General features: G+C 42.5%; 2 pseudogenes; both read right to left on the bottom strand.

The window, feature by feature from the left end:
• Positions 1-9,568: 9,568 nt before the first annotated feature.
• On the bottom strand, positions 9,569-15,458 carry LOC125831549 (uncharacterized; annotated as a pseudogene).
• A 23-nt stretch (positions 15,459-15,481) lies between these two features.
• On the bottom strand, positions 15,482-25,353 carry LOC125831547 (uncharacterized; annotated as a pseudogene).
• Positions 25,354-25,360: the final 7 nt, after the last annotated feature.

Below are 25,360 nucleotides of genomic sequence, written 5' to 3'. Positions count from 1 at the left end.
TATAGTAGTCACATTATTAGGTAGCTCTTGAAAATTCATTTGGATCTGAGTCTACCCTATCCTCAACTCCAACAACAAATAGAGCCATAGATCTTCCTATTGATCTCAGCCAATATTCGCCCGAACCACCTCCACAATCCAGTAATTCCTGAACTCATGACATGATCTTGCGTCCTACCACCATGTCCAAACGGTGTGCTTTCACAGTTATAACCCAACCAAATTACTTGTACGCAGAGGCAACAACATTAGCACAAGCAAAACTATTTTAGAATGGAGACAAGCAAAGCAAGATGATCTAAATGCACTCCTTCAAAATCAAACATTTACTTTAGTTCCCGACCACCTGGTAAGAATATTATTGGGAACAAATGGATATTCCTAATCAAACGGAAATCCAATGGTGATATTGATAGGTACAAGGCTCTCTTAGTGGCAAAAGGGATACTCCTAACAATGTGGTGTAGACTATAAATAAACTTTTTCTCCTGTTGTTAAATTTACCGATGTTCTCACTGTGGTTTCGCTAGCAACAATTCATCACTGGCCCATAAGACAAATTGATACTTCGAATGCTTTCTTGAATGGACATCTGTAAAATGAGATTTACATGGAGCAACCAACTGATTTTGTTCACTCTTCCTGTTCGGATTATGTCTGCCAACTACATCGGTCACTCTATGGCCTCAAACAAGCTCCACGAGCTTAGTTCCATCGCTTATCAACTTTCTTAATACAATCAGGATTCACTCGATCAAAAGCTGATAGCTCCCTTTACATTCTCTGCCAAGGTGATCTGAAATTTTTATTCTTGTTTAAGTTGATGATATCTTATTAACATGTTCAGATCCTTGCAAGTTGGACTTCTTCATTGGTTTTAAAAAAAGGTCTTTCCTGTTAAAGACTTGGGTACACTAGCTACATTATTTTTTGGGCATATAAGTAAAGCCCCACACTGAAGGCTTCTTGCTCACTCAACAGAAATATGTAGAAAAGTTGCTAGTTGAAACAAATATGCAGACATCAAAACCATGCTCCACGCCTATGGCAATGTCGCCAAACTTAAGAAAATTCATGGGTAGTCCTCTTGCAAATCCAGAGTAGTATAGAAAGGTTGTTGGGGCACTCCATACCTAACTCTTACCCACCCCGACCTTGCATTCTCAGTCAATAAGCTTGCTCAATTTATGCACTGTCCAATAGATGTTCATTGGCAAGCAATCAAAACGAGTCCTTCGTTACTTGCGCGGCTCTAGTTCTCATGGTTTACACTTCAAAAAATTCAACCTTGCAGTTCCAAAGTTTCTTGGATAGTGATTGGGCTGGCTTCCTTGATATGATAGATGATCCACTGGCAAATATCTAGTATTTATGGGGTCCAATTTAATTTCATGGTCGTCGAAAAAGCAACCCACTATTGCTCGTTCATCTACTGAAAGTGAACACAAAACTTTGGCTAACGTCGCATCTGAAGTATATATTGTGGATCTGTTCCTTATTTAAGGAGCTTGAATTTTTGAATACCCTTACATCAACTCTCTGGTATGACACATTGGCGCCATCTACGTTTCTTCAAATCTTATTTTTCATGGTAAACCATCGCAATTTAGTTGTAAAATTCATAGCAAGCGCTGACCAACTTGCTTATATTATGACAAAGCCATTGGGTTCAAAATCATATCTCTATTATCGTGACAAGCTGCGTCTTCACTGCCTACCTCCATCAGCTTGAGGAGGGGGGGGAGTGTTAGTTCCCTGTGCTCACGACCTAAAATATACCCAAGATGTGACATGGAGTATAAGATCCTGAGAAGTCCTACACAAGTCACTTAGAATACATCATACAATATAATATAAATAAAGATTTCAAAGAGACAATCTTATATCATAAAAGAGTTTGACAAAAGTGGAAGTCTAACATAGTCTCAACAAGCAATCTAATACATCAATAGAAGTGATTGATATGTAACTCATACATCACGTACAATGTCTGAAAACTGAAATAAGGAAATCATATAAGAGTGACATAGGCCTCGAAGTATGAGGACTCACCAAGTCTTCAAGTCTCTAATACAATCAACTAGCCACGAACGGAGGGAGAAGAATCGTCATGCCCTACATTAGTGAAACAGTGTAGGCACAATATGAATTAGTACATGGAATGTACTAAGTATGAGGAGAATGCAATATAACATGAGACATTATCATAAGGGGACATAATCGAAACATGAAATGCATGTCCAAGTTAAAACATAGTAAAATCATTTTAAAAAATTCATAAATCATGAACATGGTCAATGCATCTTTAATTCATAAAGGAAGCTTCATAAAACATTATAATTAACTTAGTTCATTTTGTGGGAAGGTTACCATTAACCGACATAGACCATGTGAGCTATAACATGGAATTTGGTATATATCTCATACCGAAAGAAGGAAATTCTACTTGCCAAGGTAGAACCCGTATACATCATATCATATGTTATAAATGGATCCACTAGTTAGGTCATATAAGACAACTCCTACGGGGGCACTTCGTTTAGGACTAGATGTTGCAACTAGAGACTAACCTAATTGAGCCTCCACCTCAAAGCCACTCGGTTCTAAGTAAAAATCCCACAGAATAGACATTAATCATATTCATATTATCATCCATGGAAAAGTACAATTAAGATACCAATCCAAGCTAGAAACATCGTAGAGTAACTCCTTAGACCATGCGTGAGAAAAACTTTCACCATCCATGATATTGTCATAATATCTTTATAAGGCCTATAGTCATTAACTTCATACTAAAAATTCCCTACAACTAATGGAAATAGTTTTAAAAGCGTGATCTATAATCATTGATGGCATATCCAAATATCATACTAATCAAAACCTAATTTAGGAAAATAGCTAAAAAGCATTGAGCACAAATCTGGATGTCATTTATGTCATGTGGCCAAGCTTCAAAGAGCATATTGATACCTTCATCTATAAGCTTATTTATTTCATACACATTGCTTTCATTAAAGTACGAATGATTTCATAAAACATATTAATAGATTCAAGCTTCTTCATAAATTCATGTAAATTAGGGTTCATAGTCAAAATTCATAGATCAGTGCATGGGTTCACATTGAATTGGTTGAAAAGAATGTAATTAAGTCTGAATCATCAAAATAAGATCATAATCAAGCAATTGAATCCAAACAAATAGAACCTATTAGGAATTGAATGAAAACATAATCAATTTTTTGGGAAATTGAATTGGAGAATTGAAGGAACTTTGGGGACTCAATGGGTGATTGGAAACCAATGATGAAATCCCTACATACCTTTATTGAAAGATTAATCAATGATGAAGAAAGGAAACTTGAACTTGAAGAACCCTAGCTTCTTCTTCCTTGATTGAGAGAGAAGATTTTTGGAGAGAACCTTGAAGAGAATTTAGGAATTTGAGGGAATGAATAAGTTGGGGGAAATTTCTAAGGGTGAAGGGTATTTATAGGGCTTAGATTTAGGGGTAAAACAATGTAGTATAGGTATCAAATACATAGGAAAAGACTCAAATACCCTTTAAGAATAACTATTGGAAGGATCATATGGTCCGTATAAACTTCTATGGACCGTACTGGTAATCCGTAGAACTGGTTACTAAGGTCCAAATTTCTGAATTGATTTCCATGATACAACTCTACGGTCCGTCTAAACTTCTAGACCGTAGACCCAATGTAGAACCTAAAGTCCAACAAATTTTCAACGAAGTCTGGAACCCTTCTACGACCACTTCCTACGGACCGTATAACCTTCTACGGACCGTCCTGGTGGTCCATAGAAAACTTCAGAGATCCAAAAATATCAAGAAATCATTAAGGCGGTTTTTATGACTCCGTTCTACGGATCGTAGAACCTTATACGGTCCGTAAACAGAACCCATAGACTTGACCCTGTAGTCAACTATGCAACCATTTTTTATCTGAGGTGTTACAATATCTCCCCTTGGGAACATTCATCCTCGAATGAGACTCAAGCTTGCATAAATAGAGTAGGAGAGAAACTAACAACCCAACATGAATGCAATTTCATCAAAATGCACATAATCAAGGAGGAATATCAACTCCAAGCTAAAACATACTTTTAGAACGTCCTTTCATAAACATACATGCAAATCACACACAAAATGCACATCATCAAGAAGCAATCAATGAAGCTAAATAAAAATCTCAAAATTCAAAATTTTCATAAGCATGCATGCATGAAAAACATGAGAATGGCTAAGAGCACAAGACTAAGAGCACAAGACTCCTAAAGAGTGAACATGAGAGGTTAATTCCTTAAACTAAACCCGAAGATAACGTAAAGAGATAGGGATACTAAGACATTACATCGCCTCCGGCCTTTCCCATACCAAACCATAGAAAAGAACCCTCCCAATAATTTAAATAGTTCCACACACATACCAACCATGTAAAAAACACTATCTCCTCCTTAGGATCAAACCTCAGTACTCTTTTCAAATATATCTCCCTCAACCCAAGCATAGCACCATAGTCTTAACAACCACAAAACCATCGATACAAGTAAATGCTTAAGGAATTTTCACAAAGATTTCAAGGTCGACTTCAAACACAATTACCATACATGGAGTCTTACCATAGCCAACGAAACACCCAAAATCAAGCAAAGCATAACCACAAGCTAAAAGATCATAACTTACCAATTTCTGCATCTGGGATCTTGTTGAGTCCCGAAGTGCATTGAAACTATTTTGCATTGGAGTACCTGAACCGGAACCACTAGGTTGAACTTGCCTACCATCCTTTCCATTAGTAGAAAGAAATGGGAAATCACTCACCTTGTGACCACTCTTTTGACAACTAAAGCATTCATTTGAATCGGCCAGACACAGACCACTATGGCTTTTCCACACCTCCAACACTCAGACATAATTTTCTCACTAGAACCATTACCTTGAGAATGATTACCTCCACCAGGCCTTGAATGTGACAAATCACCATTATCCTTTCTTGCCCACTTTGAATCCTTACCCTTTTCCTTAAGATTTTCTCCTTCGATTTGTTCAGTGTGTATCATCAAGCGGTAGACATCCATCTCATTAACAAGTATGGTGGTTAGGCATTCTTTGACCACCAAGTCGAAAGCACCCGACACAAACTTACTTATCCTTTCCCTTGGATCGACAACTATGGTTGGAGCATAGTTCGATAGTTTAGTAAGCTTCAATGCATATTACTTGACACTCCTGTTGCCTTGACGAAGATTAATGAATTCAAGCACCTTTACCTGCATCATATCAAGAATTAAGAACCTATCTAGGAAGACAACCTTAAACTTCTCCTAATCAAAATGACCCTCATCAATTGCCCTTTCTTCCTTCCATTGATTAAACCAAATTTGAGCAACATCTTTGAGTTTGTAAGAAGCCAATTCCAATTTTTCTACTGAAGTGATACTTATAATTTCTTAAATCTTGTGAACCTCATCGATGAATTCTTGAGGATCTTCCTCTACTTTGGAGCCGAAGAAATCCGGGCGATTCATCCTAGTAAAGTCCCTCACCCTTGTTGCCTTCATACCCACCCTTAGGTGCACGGGAGCCAGAACCTCCTTATTTTCTTTAGCCATCATAGCATGATCCAATGCATGAAATGTGGCTCGAAACTCATCATTATTCACTTGTTCGGCCAAAGGGTCAACCGACACTTGAGGAACCTCGGCCTCCACATTTTCACTAACATTCCTCCTCACGGGATTCCTTCGTGGAGGCATATTCTATGAAGTATAAACAGGAATTAGAAGAGGATCTTTATAGAGATAAAATATATTGCACGACTTTTGAGTAATGAAAGAAGTGAGATTTCCTAAACATCTTATAACCTCTTATTCATAAATATGGTGCGCTTCACACTCTTGAACAAGACTCTTCTTGACGTGGTTTGTGAGACATTTTAGGACCTTTCTAAGCCCTGAGCTCTGAATACAAAGTTTCTCACAACCCAATGTACACCCTAGATGTGATATGGCGTATAAGACCCCGAGAGGCCCTACACAAGTCATTTAGCATACATCATACAAGATAAAAGAAATAGAGATTTCAAAGAAACAATCTTATATCATAAAAGAGTTTGACAAAAGTGGAAGTCTAACATAGTCACATCAAGCCATCTAAACATCAATAGAAGTGATTGGGACGTAACCCATACATCACGTATAATGTTTGAAAACTTTAATAAGGAAAACATATAAGAGTGACATCGTTCTCAAAGTATGAGGAATCACTAAGTCTTCAAGTCTCTAATACAATCAACTAGCCATGAACGGAGGGAGAAGAATAGTCAAGCCCTACATTACTGAAACAATGTAGGCATAAGTATGCATTAGTACATGGAATGTACTAAGTATGAGGGGAATGCACTAAAACATTAGATGTGATCATAAAGGGACGTAATAAAAAAATATGAAATGTATGACCAAGTTAAAACATAGTAAAATCACTTAAGAAGATTCATAAATCATGAAAATGGCCAATGCATCTTTAAATCATAAAGGAAGCTTCATAAAACATTAATAATTAACTTAGTTCATTTTGTGAGAAGTTTACCATTAACTGACATAGACCATGTGAGCTATAATATTGAATCTGGTATATCCGTCATACCGAAAGAAGGGAATTCTACTTGCCAAGGTAGAACCCGTACACATCATATCATATGCTATATGTGGATCCACTAGCTAGGTATTTTAAGACAACTCTTACGTGGGCACATAGTTTAGAACTAGAGGTTTATACTAGAGACTAACCTAATTGAGCCTCCACCTGAAAGCCACTCGGTGCTAATTAAACTCCCACGGAATAGTCATTTATTATATTCATATTATCATCCATGGAAAAGTACAATTAAGATACTAATTCAAGCTAGAAACATCATAGAGTAGCTCCTTAGACCATGCGTGAGAAAATCTTTCACCATTGATGATCTTTTCATAATGCTTTATAAGGCCCATAGTCATTAACTTCGTACTAAACATGCCCTACTACTAAAAGAAATAGTCTTAAAAGCATGATCTATAATCATTGATAGGATATTCGGATAGCATACTAATCAAGGCCTAATTTAGGAGAATAGCCCAAAAGCATTGAGGGAAAATCAAGATATCATTCATGTCATGTAGGCAAACTTCATAGAACATATAGATAACTTCATCTATAATCTTACTTAAGTCATACACATTGCTTATATAAAAATATGCATGATGTCATAAAAACATATTCATAGATTCAAGTTTTTTCATAAATTCATGTAAGTTAGGGTACATAATCAAAATTCATAGATCAATGCATGGCTTCACATATAATTAGTTGAAAAGCATGTAATTAAGTCTAAATCATCAAAACTAGATCATAATCAAGCAATTGAATCGATATAAATAGAACTCATAAGGAATTAAATAAAACCTAATCAATATTTTTTTTGGAAATTGAATTGGAAAATTGAAGAAACTTTGGGGACTCAATGGGTGATTGGAACCTATTTATGAACTCCCTACATACCTTGATTGAATCCCTAAGCAATGATGAAGAAAGGGGACTTGAACTTGAAGAATCTCAGCTTCTTCTTCCTTGATCTAGAGAGAAGATTTTTGGAGAGAACCGTTGGAGAGAATTTATGAATTTGAGGAATGAATAAGTTGGAGGAAATATCGAAGGGTGAAGGGTATTTATAAGGATTAGATTTAGGGTTCAACTGACGTAGTATATGTATTAAATACATAGGAAAACCCAAATACCCTTTAAGACTAAATGCAAGAAGGGTCATATGGGTTGACCTACAGTCTGTATAAACTTCTACGGATCGTAGTGGTCAACCATAGAACTGGTTACTGGGTCCAATTTTCTGAATCTATTTTCACGATATAAATCTACAGTCCGTCTGAAATTCTATGGACCGTAGACCCAACCGTAGAACCAAAAAGTCCAACAAATTTTCAACCTAAGTCTGGAACCCTTCTATGACCACTTCCTACGGACCGTATAACATTCTAAGGACCATCCTGGTGGTCCGTAGAAAACTTCATAGATCTAAATAAATCAATAAATTCTTAAGGCATTTATCTGAATCACTTCTACAGACCGTAGATCCTTATACGATCCGTAAACAAGACCCGTAGACTTGAACCTGCAGTCAACTATGCAACCATTCTTTTTCTAAGGTGTTATACATGTATTTGTCTGCCTCTCATTATCTATTTCACTAGTTTATCGTCAGTAGAACTCTATATTATGTACTAGTTATGTTTTAGTATCAGTTATCTTATTTTCATAGAAATCTTGTAAAGTAAAACATGAATATATATTTCTGTTGTAACCACAAATGAATTGAGGGAAATACGATCACAATTCTTCTAAGTTCTTTCTCTTCTTATTCTACCTTAGTATGACTCGTGGTTGCCTGGGTCAAATTTTTGGACTCTCTAAACTTTTCTGCGGGTCCTAGTACAAAGGTTACAATCAAAGTATGAACCATGTTGTGACTCGTAGTGCGTGGACAAAATTTTCAGACGGGAGCATCTTTGGTAAAATGATTATAACTTTTTACTGTGGACTCAGATTTACAAATGATTAGTGGCGTTGGAAAAAAAGATTCAAAGACCTTTAATTTGGTAGTTGATGAAACTTGTAACCCTTTAAATTCTAAGAGATATGATCATTTGAAGTTGGTCATTCCATTTTCGTATGCAAAAAACTTAATCAGTGGAGAGTCTTTGAAGTCGACTTAGTGCTGGTGGTTCCTTATGAACCTAATCGAACTACGGGCACCCGATAACTTCCGAACACTTTATAGCGAAGCCACCAAAAATACGAAGCTCCCACACTTCGAATCTCCTAATTCGGTTGAGAGATGAGAGAGATATGAGGATTTTAAATTTGGAAAAGGGTTGCTGATATTTCTGCATTAACTTTCAAAAAACTTAAAACTCCGACGGGGTGCTCCGATCTCGTTCGGAACCCCGTGCACGCAAACGAGATATGCAACCACACCAAATTCAATATTTCGGACTCAATGGCGCAGTCAAAATTTCCATACGAGGTCATCTCGATTAAACTCGACATTCCGAAGCTAACCACACTGATGGAATTCTTATCTGAGTGCGTTTACTCAGAATGTTGACTAAAGTCAAACTTAGGCTTAAACTTAAAGTTAAAATGTCTAATCGCACCGACTTACACTGAAAACCTCAGGAATCATGCCGATAATTCTACTAGCCTAAAATGACCCTTCCCGAGCAAATCGAATCGTCAGAATTGGATTTCGATGTTATCTTCTTGAACTTTTGATCGAACATGATCGTTTAATGTTCATAAGCTCCAAAACACTAAAACCCACACAATAACCAAACGAGCGACCAGGTGACCGAACTGTCAGTCCCAGCAAGTCATAAATGACTTGGGGTCGCTACAGGAACTCTCCGAGCGACACACAAAAGGTAAAACACAAAAATGACCAGGAGGGTCATTATAATATCCACTACTAAAAAGGACTTTCGTCTACAAAAGTAAGGGTCAAGAAGTACCTGAAGGCTCAAACAAGCCAGGAAACTGCTCTTGTATCTCCTGCTCGGTCTCCCAGGTAGCCTCTTCAACTGGACAATGCCTCTAACGGACCTTAACAACAGGAGTGGCTCTCGAATGCAATCTCCTCACATCTCTGGCTAGAATGGCAACTGGCTTATCTACACATGTCAAACGGTCATCCAACTCGACTCCATCATACTGAAGCACATAGGACTCATCAGGAACATACCGGCACAACATCGAGACATGGAAAACTGGGTGGATGGCTGAAAATGCTGGAGGTAGGGCCAACTCATAAGCAACCTCCCCAACTATCCGGAGTATCTCAAAAGGCCCATTGTACCTGGGGCTAAGCTTACCCCCGCATCCCAAACCTCATCATGCCCTTCATGGGCGATACACGGAAGAATACCCGATCACCAATAGAGAATCTCAAAGGTCGATGTCTCCGATCGGCATAACTCTGGTGCCTACTCTGAGTCGTCCTGAGTCTATCCTGAATCACTCTCACCTGGTCCAAAGACTCCTGAATCAAATTCGTACCCTGCGGCCTAGGCTCTGTAAACTCAAACTTGCCTACTAGAGAGCGACAACACCTACCATACAAGTCCTCGAACGGGGCCATTTGAATGCTAGAATGGTAGCTGTTGTTATACGCGAACTCCGCCAAAGGGCAAAAACTAGTCCCAATGACCACCAAACTTCAAAACACATGCCTGCAGCAGGTCCTCAAGGACCTGAATAGTACGCTCTGACTGACCATCAGTCTGTGGGTGGAAAGTTGTGCTAAGGTCAACCTGAAAGGTCCTCCAAAAGCTAGACGTGAACTGAAAACCCCGATTTGATATAATAGAAGCTGGCACCCCATGAAGTCGAACCACCTCCCGAATGTAGATACGAGCCAGCCTCTCGGTGCTAAATAAAGACTGAACAGGAAGGAAATGTGCTGACTTGGTCAATCGATCAATGATGACCCAAATGCTATCAACACCTCTAGAAGTCTGCGGTAGGCCAGTCACAAATTCCATAGTAATGCGATTCCACTTCCACTCTGAAATGGATATTCTCTGAAACTCACCACCAGGCCTCAAATGCTCGGCATTTACCTGCTGGCAGCACAAGCAACGAGAAACAAATTCAACAATATTTCTCCTCATTCAACTCCACCAGTAATGCTGTCTTAAATCACGATACATATTCGCTGGGATGGATAGAGTATCTAGACTTATGGGATTCAGAAAGTATCAACAGTATCAAATCTCCAACTCTAGGAACACAGATGCCATCGGCGAATCTCAACACTCCATCAGGATCTAAAGTAGCCTGACCAGCATCACCCGATAACACTCGATCTCTAAGGGCTACCAAGGCCTCATCCTCAAACTGGCAACCACAAATCCTATCAAGCAAAGAAGACTGAAATCCCATATAGGCAAAGACGCGTCTAGAATCTGATATATCCAACATAACCATGTTATTAGCTAAGAACTGAATGTCCAAAGCCAAGGGTCGCTCCTCAACAGATAAGAAGGCTAGACTACCCATAATCACCGCCTTCCGGCTGAAGGTGTCTGCTACAACATTCGCCTTTCTCGGATGATAGAGAATAGAGAGGTCGTAGTCCTTCAGAAGATCAATCCAATGATGCTGCCTCGAATTAAGGTCCCTCTAGCTCATAATGTACTAAAGACTCCTATGATCGGTATAGATCTCACATCAAACTCCATACAAGTAGTGCCTCCAAATCTTAAGCGCAAAAACTACCACCGCTAACTCCAAGTCATGAGTGGGGTAGTTGCGCTCATGGATCTTAAACTGCTTCGACACATACGCAATAACCCGGCCCTGCTGCATCAATACACAACCCAAACCAATGCCGGTAGTGTCACAATAAACCATGAAGCCCTCGCCCTCAATTGGAAGAGTCAATATATGAGCGACGGTCAATAACTCCTTAAGCCTCAAAAAGCTCCCCTCACTCTCCTCTGACCAAACAAAGGGAACATCAACACGAGTCAACCGGTTCAGAGGTGTAGCCAAGGTACAGAAACCCTCCACAAATCATCTGTAGTAGCCTTTTAGTCCGACGAAGCTCTGAATCTCAGTATCTGAGTTGGGCCTAGCCCAATCATGAATAGACTGAATCTTCACCGGATCTACAATATTGCCTTCCTTGGATACAACGGGCCCCAAGAACTCTACAGAGTCTAACCAAAACTGGCACTTTGAGAACTTGGCATAAAGCCGCTAATCTCTCAAAGTCTGGAGCACAACTCTCAAATGCTGCTCATGATCACCCCTACTCCGTGAGTATATCAAAATGTCATCAATGAAGACTATGATGAATGAATCAAGAAAAGGCCTGAACACGCGCGTCATCAAGTCCATAAAGGCAACAGGGGGATTAGTCAACCTAAATGACATCACCTAGAACTCATAATGGCCATAACAGGTCGTAAATGCAGTCTTAGGGATGTCCGCTATCCTAATCTTCAACTGGTGGTAACCGGACATCAAATCAACCTTAGAGAACACTGAAGCTCCTTGTAGCTGGTCAAATAGGTCATCAATCCTAGGCAGAGGATATAAATTTCATTGTCACCTTATTCAACTGCCTATAGTCAATGCACATACGCATCGTACCATCCTTCTTCTTAACAAAAAGAACAGGAGTGCCCCAAGGTAATATATTAGGTCTGATAACTCCCTTACCCAAGAGATCCTGAAGCTAAACACTGAGCTCCTTAAGCTCTGCAGGAGCCATCCGATAAGGAAGAAAAGAAATAGGCCGAGTACCCTACTCAAGCTCAATTGGAAAATCAATATCACGCTCTGGGGGTAGGCCAGGTAGGTTGGTAGGAAACACATCTAAGAAGTCACGAGCAAACAGAACTGACTTAATCGGAGGGACCTCCCTACTCACATCACACACATAGGATAAATATGATAAGCATCCACTAGCCAGTAGCCTCCTAGTCCGAATAAAAGAGATAACCCCAACTGGTGTGATACCACGAGATCCCTGCCACACCACCGGAGGAATACCAGGAATGGCTAAGGTAACAGTCTTAGAGAAGCAATCTAAAACAACGCGATAAAGGGATAACTAGTCCATGCCTAGAATCATGTCGAAATCAACCATGTCAAGCAATATAAGGTCAGCCCGAGTGTCACTCCCCTGGATAGTAAATAAGCAAGATCAAAATACCTGATCCATTACTAAATACTCACCCATGGGGGTCGACACGCGCAACGACGCTACCACAGGCTCATAAATCATACTTAAGCGTGAGGCATAGTAAATAGAAACATACTAAAAAGTATAGCCCGGATAAAATAAAGCCATGGCAGGCTATTGGTATAAAAGAATCGTATAGGTGATCACATCGTCTGATGCCTCAGCATCCGCCGTCGCTGGAGCTGCATATAAATGGCTCTATCTGCCTCTGCCCTGACCATCAAACCTACCTCCTGACCTGCCTCCTCGGGGACCACCCCGTATACCCTGATAACCACCTCTACGATCCTGACCTAGACCACAGCTTCTAGCTGGAGGTGCTGGTAAAGATGGGGGAGCTGTCTGAGGAGCAGAAGCAATAAAAAAATGCTGAGGGCAGTCCCTGGACCAATGACCCATCTTACCACACTCATAGCAAACCTGTCGAGGGTGACTCCCAGAAGAACGACCACCATGGCCTGAAGAATCTGACCGAAACACCTCACAACCCTGACACAAACTGCGCTCGCTCCGACTACTATCTAATGCCTGAAGAGAGGCCTTGGTAGGCTGGCTAGACTGATCCTGTCGAAATCGTCGTTCGGTCCTATCATGATAATCCCTAGACCTGGAGCGGGAGTCATTGTAGCTGCCCTCATGCCTATCCCTCTTCTCACTGTTCCCCTGGGCCTCGCAACAAAGATGCTTCATAGTACTGACATGGTCAACTACGTCTAAAAAAGATCGACCCGCAGAAACTATGTCTAAGGACTGGGTCTTAAGCCAAAGCTGTAGTCTCAACCCACGGACAAAACATCTAACCCTCTCCTCCTCTGTAGGTAATATCATCTCTATATGGCGGGAAAGCTCGTGGAACCTAGTCTCATAATCTTCCACTGACATAGATCCCTGCTTTAACCTACATAATTGATCCCTAAGGCGGTCTATGACGCTACGAGGAATAAACTTAGCCAAGAAGTCCTCAGAAAACTCATCCCATGATACTGGTGGAGATTGAACTGGCCTGGTTTGAATGAATGTGCACAACCACTGCCTGGCTGGCCTATCTAGTTGGTAAGCAATGAAGTGGGACCCTCTAGACTCCACTAGACCCAAAGTGCGAAGTCTCTCACGACAAGTAGTAAGGAACTCATGGGCATCCTCACCAACAGCCCCAGAAAACCTCGGTGGTGTCAACCTGAGAAACACACCAAGCATCTTCTGGTCCTCAAACGGCATAGGTATGTCCGCTGCCAAGGGCTGTACTCCCTCAGGTGCTACCTGGACCTGAGGTGCCCTCACTGTAGGCTGATCCTGCGGTACTAGTGCTAGTGTAACTGGGGCGGGTGGCTGCTGTATAGCCCCAAGCATACCCAAGAGCTGAGCAATAGCGTCCTGGAGATCTGCAGTCAGAATTGGTCTCGGTGGCGACTGGGCTGCCCCCGGCCCCACCGACTGATTTGCTATATGAGGTGCTGGAGGATCCGCTAGTGGCTCTGGATCCTCGTTTCTCTCCTAGACTGGTATTGCAGCTCTCTCTCGACCTCAGGGTCGGCGTCTACCCCAAGCTGGGGCCCTGTTTGTAGACCCGGGTGAATCACCCCCGGCCGCGCCACCTCGCGAGCAAGCCATCCTATTAAAGAGTGAAACAAGTGAGATTTCAAGGAACCAATAAGACACGTTCTGTAGCCTCCCAAAGATAAGTTACAGACGTCTCTGCACCGATCCACAAAACTCTACTAGACGTTAGCTCTATACAAGTGAGACCGATGAACCTAGGGCTCTGATACCAACTTGTCTTCTAGAGTCATAATGACACCTACTATACCCTACCAGTAGGTAAGCCAACCCGCAACTCATAACATCAAGCAATGAGCGTAAGAACAGAAACTAGCGAAAACAATAATCTAAACAAGGAAAACAAGGCAGAAACAAACCAAAATAAATATATACAAAAATCCCTCCTAGAACCTGGAAGTCAGTAGTATAGAGCTATCTAATAAATAGTACAAGTCCCAAAAGTGAACCACAATAGAGCGTGTATTAAAGACAACAACACTAGCTAAAACAAAAGAAGGAGACAAGACAAACCCAAAATGCCAAGTGCTCGCCCTCGTCTCCGAATCACAGTTGCAAAGGAATGCTGGAACTACTCACTGCTGGTAACTGGTACTCGGACCTGTATCACGAAATAGATGCAGAGCGTAGCATGAGTACCAAAACAACAGGTACTCAGTAGGCATCAAAGGTCGACTGAGCAAAAAGAGTAAAAGTAATAGGAAATGATAGAATCTAGACACAGAGAGGTAAAAACAGATATGAAAAGAAAGCACACGAGCATACCAGAAATAAACTAAGTACAACAAAACTAAACCTAACTGGACCCTCATAAGCCCGGAAGGTACACTCGTGCGCAAGTTTAAATAAAACCGGACCCCCATAAGCCCGACAGGTACACAGAAAAGCTAAGTCTACTGAGAAAGAATAAAACCGGGCTCCCAGCCCAGAGTAACCAAGATATCCTATCAGACTCCACCCAGCCAGCAGTGCACTCCCAACCCAGCTAAAAAGAGTGATCCCAGGGGGCTCCCTACCAAACAGTCCACTCACAGCCCAGCTAGAAAGAAGGACCCGAGGGTGAGGTTGATATCGCGAGTCGTCTTACAATGCTGTCAGCTCCTAGCCTAGCTAGAAAGAGCGACCCAGGGACATCCAGCCAAAAGCACTCTCCCAGCCTAGCTAAAAAGAGAGGCCCGGGGGCCATCGCCAAAATCAGCGAGTCTACCCAACCAATGATATGCTCCCAGCCCAGCTAGAAAGAACGATCCCGAGGGTGATGGTATTTCCAATAGGATCCAATCCAACAACAACCACCATGGAACGCCATCCACTCTAAGAAATCACAGAAAAGGCTCCAAGCCTATACTATCTCAATTCCACGTCTCTAGTGATGCACCGAACCTTCGAGAATTCGTTGAAACCACAAAATTAGAGGGAGAGGATACAAAAGTGCAGTAAGCAGCGATAACACCTAATCTAGGGCTCAACTATCAGACTCAAGTCTGCTATTCTAGTCTATAAAGAGCTAAGTCATCCGAACAACGTCGGCAGAAAGTCAAGGTTATCCAGCCCACACGGGTCATAAGTCTAAGGCAATGCTAGACTAACCTAGACTAAGGACATCATGCTTACGGTTAAGGATGAACAATCATACAATAGCATTTAGCACATAAACATTCAACTCTACAAAACCGATTAACATGATACTATACCCGAAATATGGCCAATTGATCCTAACATGAGGTATCTAATCAAAGTAAAGTAGGAAACTGGTACCCACCCCCAATTCACTCCAATCGACATGCTTTTACACAATTAAGCTCAATCTAATAGAAAGGAAGTCGTAGCCTACCTTAAGGCCGACCACACGCGCTCAAAATCACTTTGCCGAAGCTTTTCCTTCCTGAACGACCTTTGAACGCTGTCACTCTATCAAATAGAGGATCACAACGTTAGTATGGTCGTTTAAACCCCAAAATCATAACAAACGGAGATGGGTCAATTTTGGAGTCGAAACAGAAATCGTGAGACCTGCACCGAACTGTTCGAATTTGACTCCGTCAAGAGACCCAAAACAGTACCCCAAACTTGTGTTCCAAAATGGAACACAATTCGAGGCTCAAAACGCAGCAAAATCCAACAAGCAAGAAAACCACACTTTAATCAACTTAAAAGAAAACATGCAACAGTCTAAACTCAAAATTTACAAGGATCTAATGGTGCCCAACACTCCTTGAACACCCCACGACAAAACCACAATAACTCCAAACACGTGGGACTTCGAATCACCCAAAACCGAGCTAAAATGAAAGAGATATGACCAAAACAAGAATGCCAAAAACAAAAGCTTAAAAAAGGATACAACAGTTAGGTTTATCGTGAAATTACCTCAAATTACTCGCACCCGACAACTTTCGAATACTTTACAGCGAAGCCACCAAAAATACGAAGCTCCCACACTTCTAATCGCCTAATTCGGTTGAAAGATGAGAGAGATATGAGGACTTTAAGTTTGGAAAAGGGTTGCTCATATTTCTGCATTTTATAGCAGATTTTTCTATATCAACTTTCCAAAATCTTAAAACTCCGACGGGATGCTCCGATCATGTTCGGAACCTCGTGCACGCAAACGAGAAATGCAACCACACCAAATTCAATATTCCGGACTGAATGGTGCAGTCGAAATTTCCATACAAGGTCATCTTGACAAAAAGTGGGTCCCACACCCAATCGCGATTTTAAGTCAAAAACCACAGAAGGGCTTGGAAAAAAATAAGAAACCTCAGGGACACAAAAGAAGGGTCAATCTAGACCAAACTCAATATTTCTGAGCTAACCGCACTGACGGAATTCTCATCCGAGTGTGTTTACTCAGAATGTTGACTAAAATCAAACTTAGGCTTAAACTTAAAGTTCAAACGCCTAATCGCACCAAGTCACACTAAAAACTTCGGGAGTTATGCCGACCATGCTACTAGCATAAAATGACCCTTTTAGAGCTGATGGAATTGTCAGAATTGGACTCCGATGTCATCTTCTTGAACTTTTGAACGAAGATGATCGTTCAAGATTCATAAGCTCCAAAAAGACTAAAACCCGCACAATAACCAAACGAACGACCAGGTGACCGAAATGTCAGTCTTAGCAAGTCATAAATGACTTGGGGTTGCTACAGGAATGCTCTAAATGACACAAAGAAGGCAAAACACAAAAATGACTAGGAGGGTCATTACAATATCCACAACTAAAAAGGACTTTCGTCCGCAAAAGTAAGGGTCAAGAAGTACCTGATGGCTCAAACAAGCCAGGAAAATGCTCTGCATCTCCTGCTCGGTCTCCCACGTAGCCTCCTCGACTGAACGATGCCTCCAACAGACCTTAACAATAGGAATGGCTCTTGAGTGCAATCTACTCACATCTCCATCTAGAATGGCAACTAGCTTCTCTACACATGTCAAATAGTCATCTAACTCGACTGCATCATACTGAAGCACATAGGACTCATCAGGAACATACAGGCATAACATCGAGACATGGAAAACCGGGTGGATGGCTGAAAATGCTGGAGGTAGGGCCAACTCATAAGCAACCTCCCCAACTGTCCGAACTATCTTAAAAGACCTAATGTACGTGGGGCTAAGCTTGCCCCGCCTCCCAAACCTCATCACGCCCTTCATGGGCGACACACAGAGGTATACCCGATCACCAATAGAGAATCTCAAAGGTCGACGTCTCTGATCCACATAACTCTGGTGCCTATCTGAGCCGTCCTGAGTTTATCCTGAATCACTCTCACCTGGTCCAAAGCCTCCTGAATCAAATCTGTACCCCGTGGCCTAGGCTCTGTAGACTCAAACCAGCCCACCGAAGAGCGAAAACGCCTACCATACAAGGCCTCGAATGGGGCCATCTGAATGCTAGAATAGTGGTTGTTGTTATACGCAAACTCCGCCAAAGGCAAGAACTGGTCCTAATGACCACCAAAATCCAAAACACAAGCCCGCATCATGTCCTCAAGGACCTGAATAGTATGCTCCGACTGACCATCAGTCTGCTGGTGGAAAGCTGTGCTAAGGTCAACCCGAGTACCCAACTCATCCTAAAAGGTCCTCCAAAAGCTAGATGTGAACTGAGAACCCTGATCTGATATAATAGAAGCTGGCACCCCATGAAGTCGAACAACCTCCAGAATGTAGATATGAGCACACTTCTCGGTGCTAAATAAAGACTGAACAGGAAGGAAATATGCTGACTTGGTCAATCGATCAACGATGACCCAAATGCTGTCAACACCTCTAGAAGTCTGCGGTAGGGCAGCCGCAAAATCCATAGTAATGCGATCCCACTTCCACTCCGGAATGGGTAAACTCTGAAACTCACCACCAAGCCTCAAATGCTCGGCCTTCACCTGCTGGCAACACAAGCAGCATGAAACAAAGTCAGCAATATCTCTCCTCATGCCACTCCACCAGTAATTCTGCCTCAAATCACGGTACAACTTCGTTGTGCCCGGATGGATAAAGTATCTAGACTCATGGGCCTCAGAAAGTATCAACTGTATCAAATCTCCAACTCTCGGAAAACAAATGCGGCCGGCGAATCTCAACACTCTATCAGGATCTAAGGTAGCTTGACCACCATCACCCGCTAACACTAGATCTCTAAGGGACACAAACGCCTCATCCTCAAACTGGCAACCACGGATCCTATCAAGCAAAGAAACCTGAACTCCTTTATAGGCAAAGACGCATCTAGAATCTGATATATCCAACCGAACCATGCTATTAGCTAAGAATTGAATGTCCAAAGCCAAGGGTCACTCCTTAACATATAAGAAGGCTAGACTACCCATACTCTCTGCCTTTCGGCTCAAAGCATCCGCTACCACATTCGCCTTGCCCGGATGATAGAGAATAGGGAGGTCGTAGTCCTTCAGGAGATCAATCCAACGACGTTGCCTCAAATTAAGGTCCCTCTCGATAATGATGTACTGAAGACTCCTATGATCGCTATAGATCTAACATCGAACTCCATACCAGTAGTGTCTCTAAATCTTAAGCACGAAAACTACCGCCGCCAATTCCAAGTCATGGTGGGGTAGTTGCGCTCATGGATCTTAAGCTGCCTCGACACATAAGCAATAATCTGGCCCTGTTGCATCAATACACAACCCAAACCAACATCGGATGAGTCACAATAAACCGTGAAGCCCTTGCCCTCAATTGGAAGAGTCTATATAGGAGCGACGGTCAATAACTTCTTGAGCCTCAAAAAGCACACCTCACACTCCTCTGACCAAACAAAGGGAACATCAACACAAGTCAATCGGGTCAGAGGTGCTGCCAAGGTAGAGAAACCCTCCACAAATCATCTGTAGTAGTCGGCTAGCCTGACGAAGCTCCGAATCTCAGTAACTGCTAGGACTAGCCCAGTCACGAATAACCTCAATCTTCGCTGGATCTACCATAATTCCCTCCTTGGATACAACGTCCCCTAAGAACGCTACATAGTCTAACCAAAATTGTCACTTTGAGAAGTTGGCATAAAGATGCTGATCTCTCAAAGTTTGGAGCACAACTCTTAAATGCTGCTCATGATCACCCCTACTACGCGAGTATATCAAAATGTCATCAATGAAGACTATGACGAAGGAATTAAGAAAAGGCCTGAACACGCATGTCATCAAGTACATAAAGGCATCAGGGGATTAGTCAACCCAAATGACATCACCTAGAACTCATAATGGCCCTAACGGGTCCTAAATGCAATCTTAGGGATGTCCGCTATCCTTATTCTCAACTGGTGGCAACCAGACCTCAAATCAATCTTACAGAACACTGAAGCTCCTTGTAGCTGGTCAAATAGGTCATCAATCCTAGGAAGATAATATCGATTCTTCACTGTCACCTTATTCAACTGCCTATAGTCAATACACATATGCATCGTACCGTCCTTCTTCTTAACAAAAAGAACAGGAGTGCACCAAGGTGATACACTAGGTCTGATAACTCCCTTACCTAAGAGATCCTGAAACTAAAAACTGAGCTCCTTGAGCTCTGCAGGAGCCATCCGATATGGCGGAATAGATATAGGCCGAGTACCCGACTCAAGCTCAATCGGAAAATCAATATCACGCTCTGGGGGTAGGCCAGGTAGGTCGGTAGGAAACACATCTAAGAAGTCACGAACAATCGAAACTGATTTAACCGGAGGGACCTCCTTACTCATATCACGTACATAGTCCAAATATGATAAGCATCCACTAGCCACTAGCCTCCTATCCCGAATAAAAGAGATAACCCCGATGGTGTGCTACCATGAGATCCCTGCCACACCACTAGAGGAATACTAGGAATGGCTAAGGTAATGGTCTTAGAGAAGCAATCTAAAACAGCGCGATAAGGGGATAATCAGTCCATGCCCAAAATCACATCGAAATCAACCATGTCAAGCAATATAAGGTCAGCCCGAGTGTCACTCCCCTGAATAGTAACTAAGCAAGATCGAAATTTCTAATCCACTACTAAAGACTCACCAACAGGGGTCGACATACGCAACGGTGCTACCAGAGGCTCAAAAATCATACTTAAGCGTGAAGCATACTAAACAGAAACATACGAAAAAGTAGAGCCTGGATCAAATAAAGCCAAGGCGGGCAACTGGCATAAAATAATCATACCTGTGATCACATTGTCTGATGCCTCAGCATCCTCCCTCGCTGGAGCTGTATAGAAATGGCTATGTCTGCCTCTGCCCTGACCATCAAACCTACCACCTAACCTACCTCCTCGGGGACCACCCCGTATACCCTGATGACCACCTTTACGATCCTGATCCTGACCCTGACCCTGACCACGGCCTCTAGCTGGAGGTGCTGGTAAAGATAAGGAAGATACCTGAGGAGCAGAAGAAACCCGACTATACTGAGGGCAGTCCCTGGCCCAATGACCCATCTCACCACACTCATAGCAACCCTATCGAGGGTGACTCCCAGAAGAACGACCACCATGGCCTGAAGAACCCGACTGAAACATCTCACTACCCTGACTCAAAGTGGGCTCGCTCTGACCACCATATGATGCCTGAAGAGAGGCCTCGGTAGGCTGGCTAGACTGACCCTGTCGAAACCGTCGTCTGGTCTAATCATGATAATCCCTAGACCTGGGGCGGGAGTCACTGTAGCTGCCCTCATCCCTAGTCCTCTTCTCACTACCCCCTTGGGCCTCGCAACGAAGATGCTCCATAGTACTGGCATGGTCAAGTACGTCTAAAAAAGATAGACCCGCAGAAACTAAGGACTGGATCTAAAGCCAAAGCTGTAATCTCAACCCACGGAGAAAGAACCTAACCCTCTCCTCTTTTGTAGGTAATATCATCTCTACATGGCGGGAAAGCTCGTGGAACCTAGTCTCGTAATCTGCCACTGATATGGAGCCCTGCTCCAACCTACAGAACTGATCCTTGAGGCGGTCTCTGATGCTAAGAGGAATAAACTTGGCCAACAAGGCCTCAGAAAACTCATCCCATGATACTGGTGGAGATCTAACTAGCATGATCTGAATGAATGTGTGCAACCACTTCTTGACTGGCCCATCAAGATGGTAAGCAATGAAGTCAGCCACTCTAGACTCCACTAGACCCAAAGTACGAAGCCTCTCACGACAAGTAGTAAGAAACTCGTGGGAATCCTCACCCACAGCCCCAGAAAACCTCGATGGTGTCAACCTGAGAAACACATCAAGCATCTTCTGGTCCTCAAGCAACATAGGTCTGTCCGCTGCCAAGGGCTGCACTCCCTCAGGTGGTACCTGGACCTGAGGTGCCATCACTGTAGGCTGATCCTGCGGTACTAATGCTGGTGTAGCTGGAGCGGGTGGCTGATGTATACCCTCAAGCACACCAAAGAGCTGACCAATAGCGACTTGGAGATCTGGAGTTAGAATTGGTCCGGGTGGCGGCTGGGCTGGCCCTGGCCCCACCGACTGATTTGGTATACGAAGTGTTGGAGGGTTCCCTACTGGCTCTGGATCTTCCACTCTCTCCTAGGCTGGTGCTGCAGCCGTCTCTCGACCTCGGGTTCGGCATATACCCCAAGTTGGGGCTCTGTTTCCAGGCCCGGATGCATCACCCCCGGCCGCGCCACCCCGCGAGTGAGCCATCCTGTGAAAGAGTGAAACAAGTAAGATTTCAAAGAAACAATAAGACACACGTTGACAAAAGTGAAAAAAAGAGGAAATCTTCCTAAAGACATCTTGTAGCCTCCCGAAGATAAGTTACAGACGTCTCCGCACCGATCCGCAGGACTCTACTAGACGTTAACTCTGTACAAGTGAGACGGATGAACCTGGGGCTCTGATGCCAACTTGTCACAACCCAATTTCTCGAGTCATGAAGGTACCTACTCTACTCTACAAATAGGTAAGCTAACCTGCAACTCAGAACATCAAGCAATAAGCGTAAGGGCAGAAACTAGCGAAAACAATAATCTAAACAAGGGAAACAAGGTAGAAACAAACTAAAATAAATATATACAGAAATCTCTCCCAGAACTTGGAAGTCAATAGTACAGAGCTATTTAATAAAAAGTACAAGTCCCAAAAGTGGATCACAACAGAGCATGTCTCAAAGGCAACAAGACTAGCTAAAACAAAAGAAGGAGACAAGACTAACGCAAAACGCCAAGTGCTCGCCCTCGTCTCCGAATCACAGCTGCGAAAGAAGGCTGGAACTACTCACCGCTTGTAACTGATACTGGGACCTGTATCACGAAATAGATGCAGAGCGTAGCATGAGTACCAAAACAACAGGTACTCAGTAGGGATCAAAGGCCGACTGAGCAAAAATGGTAAAAACAATAGGAAATGATAGAATCTAGACATAGAGAGGTCAAAATGGATATGAAAAGAAAGCACACGAGCATACCAGAAATAAACTAGGTACAACTAAACTAAACCTAACTAGACCCCAGAAGCCGAAAAGGTACACTCGTGCACCAGTTTAAATAAAACCTGAACGGACCCACAAAAGCCCGACAGGTACACAAAAAAGCTAAGTCTATTGAGAAAGAAGAAAACTGGGCTCCCAGCCCAAAGTAACCAAGATAACCCATCAGACTCCACCTAGCCAGCAGTACACTCCCAGCCTAGCTAGAAAAAGTGACCCCAAGGGGCACCCTACCAAACAGTCCACTCCCAACCCAACTAGAAAGAGGGACCAGAGGGTGAGGTTGATATCGCGAGTCATCCTACCATGCAGTCAGCTCCCAGCCCAGCTAGAAAGAGCAATCCGGGGACACCCAGCCAAAAGCACTCTCCCAACCCAGGTAGAAAGAGAGGACCGAGGGCGATAGCCAAAATCACCGAGTCTACCCAGCCAGCATTACGCTCCCAGCCCAGATAGAAAGAACGATCCCGGGGGTGATGGTATCTCTAATAGGATCCAATCTAACAACATCCACTATGGAACGTCGTCCACTCTAAGAAATCACAGAAAAGGCTCCAAGCCTATACTATCTCATTTCCACGTCTCTAGTGATGCACCGAACCTTCGAGAATGCGTTGAAATCACAAATTAGTGGGAGAAGATACAGAAGTGCAGCAAGCAGCGATAACGCCTAATCTAAGGCTCAACTATCAGACTCAAGTCTGCTACTCCAGTCTACAAGGAGCTAAGTCATCCCAACGAAATCGGCAAAAAGTCAAGGCTATCCAGCCCACACGGGTCATAAGTCTAAGGCAATGCTAGCCTAACCTTGACTAAGGACATGATGCTTACGATTAAGGATGAACAAGCATACAACACATATCATACAAGCATACAATAGCATTTAGCACATAAGCATGCAACTCTACTAAATCGGTTAACATGATACAATACCCAAGATATGACCAATCGATCCTAACATGATGCATCTAATCAAAGTAAAGTAGGAAACCGGTACCCACCACAATTTACTCCAATCGACATGCTTTTACACAATTATGCTCAATCTAATAGAAAGGAAGTCGTAGCCTACCTTAAGACCGACTGCGCGGGATCCAAATCACTTTGCCAGAGCTTTTCCTTTCCGAACGACCTTTGAACGCTATCACTCTATCCAATATAGGATCACAATGTTAGTACGATCGTTTAGACACCAAAATCACAACAAACGGAGACGGGTCAATTTTGGAGTCAAAATGAGAATAGTGGGACCCGCACCGAACTGTTCGAATTTGACTCAGTCAAGAGACCCAAAACAGTACCCCAAACTTGTGTTCCAAGATGGAACACAATTCGAGGCTTAAAACACAACAAAAACCAACAAGCAAAAAAACCACACTTTAATCAACTTAAAAGAAAACATTGAGCAGTCTAAACTTGAAATTTACAAGGATCTAATAGTGACCGCACTTCTTGTACACTCCATGATGAAGCCACGACAATTCCCAACATGTGGGGCTTTGAATCACCCAAAACTGAGCTAAAATGAAAGTGATATGACCAAAACAAGAATGCCAAAAACAAAAGCTCGAAAAAGGGTACAACAGTCAGGTTTATCATGAAATTACCTCGAATTACGTACACCCGACAACTTTTGAACACTCTACAACAAAGTCACCAAAAATATGAAGCTTCCGCACTTCCAATGAGAGAGATATGAGGATTTTAAGTTTGGAAAAGGGTTGTTGATATATCTGCATTTTATAGTAGATTTTTCTGCATTAACTTTCAAAAACTTAAAACTTCGACGGGGTGCTCCGATCTCGTTCGGAACCCCGTGCACGCAAACAAGATATGCAACCATACCAAATTTAATATTCCAGACTCAATGTGGTAGTCAAAATTTCCATACGAGGTCATCTTGAGAAAAAGTGGGTCCCATACTCAACTGCCATTTTAAGTCAAAAATGACAAAAGGACTCAGAAAAAAATCAGAAACCTTGGGACACAAAAGAAGGGTCAATCTAGACCAAACTCGATATTCCAGAGCTAACCGCGCTGACGGAATTCTCATCGGAGTG

This window comes from Solanum verrucosum, unplaced genomic scaffold (genome assembly GCF_900185275.1).
Source record: "Solanum verrucosum unplaced genomic scaffold, falcon-dt-bn FXZP01000049.1, whole genome shotgun sequence".
NCBI lineage: Eukaryota > Viridiplantae > Streptophyta > Magnoliopsida > Solanales > Solanaceae > Solanum > Solanum verrucosum.
Note: the sequence above shows the minus strand (reverse complement) of the source record. Positions and strands in the feature narration are given on the sequence as shown.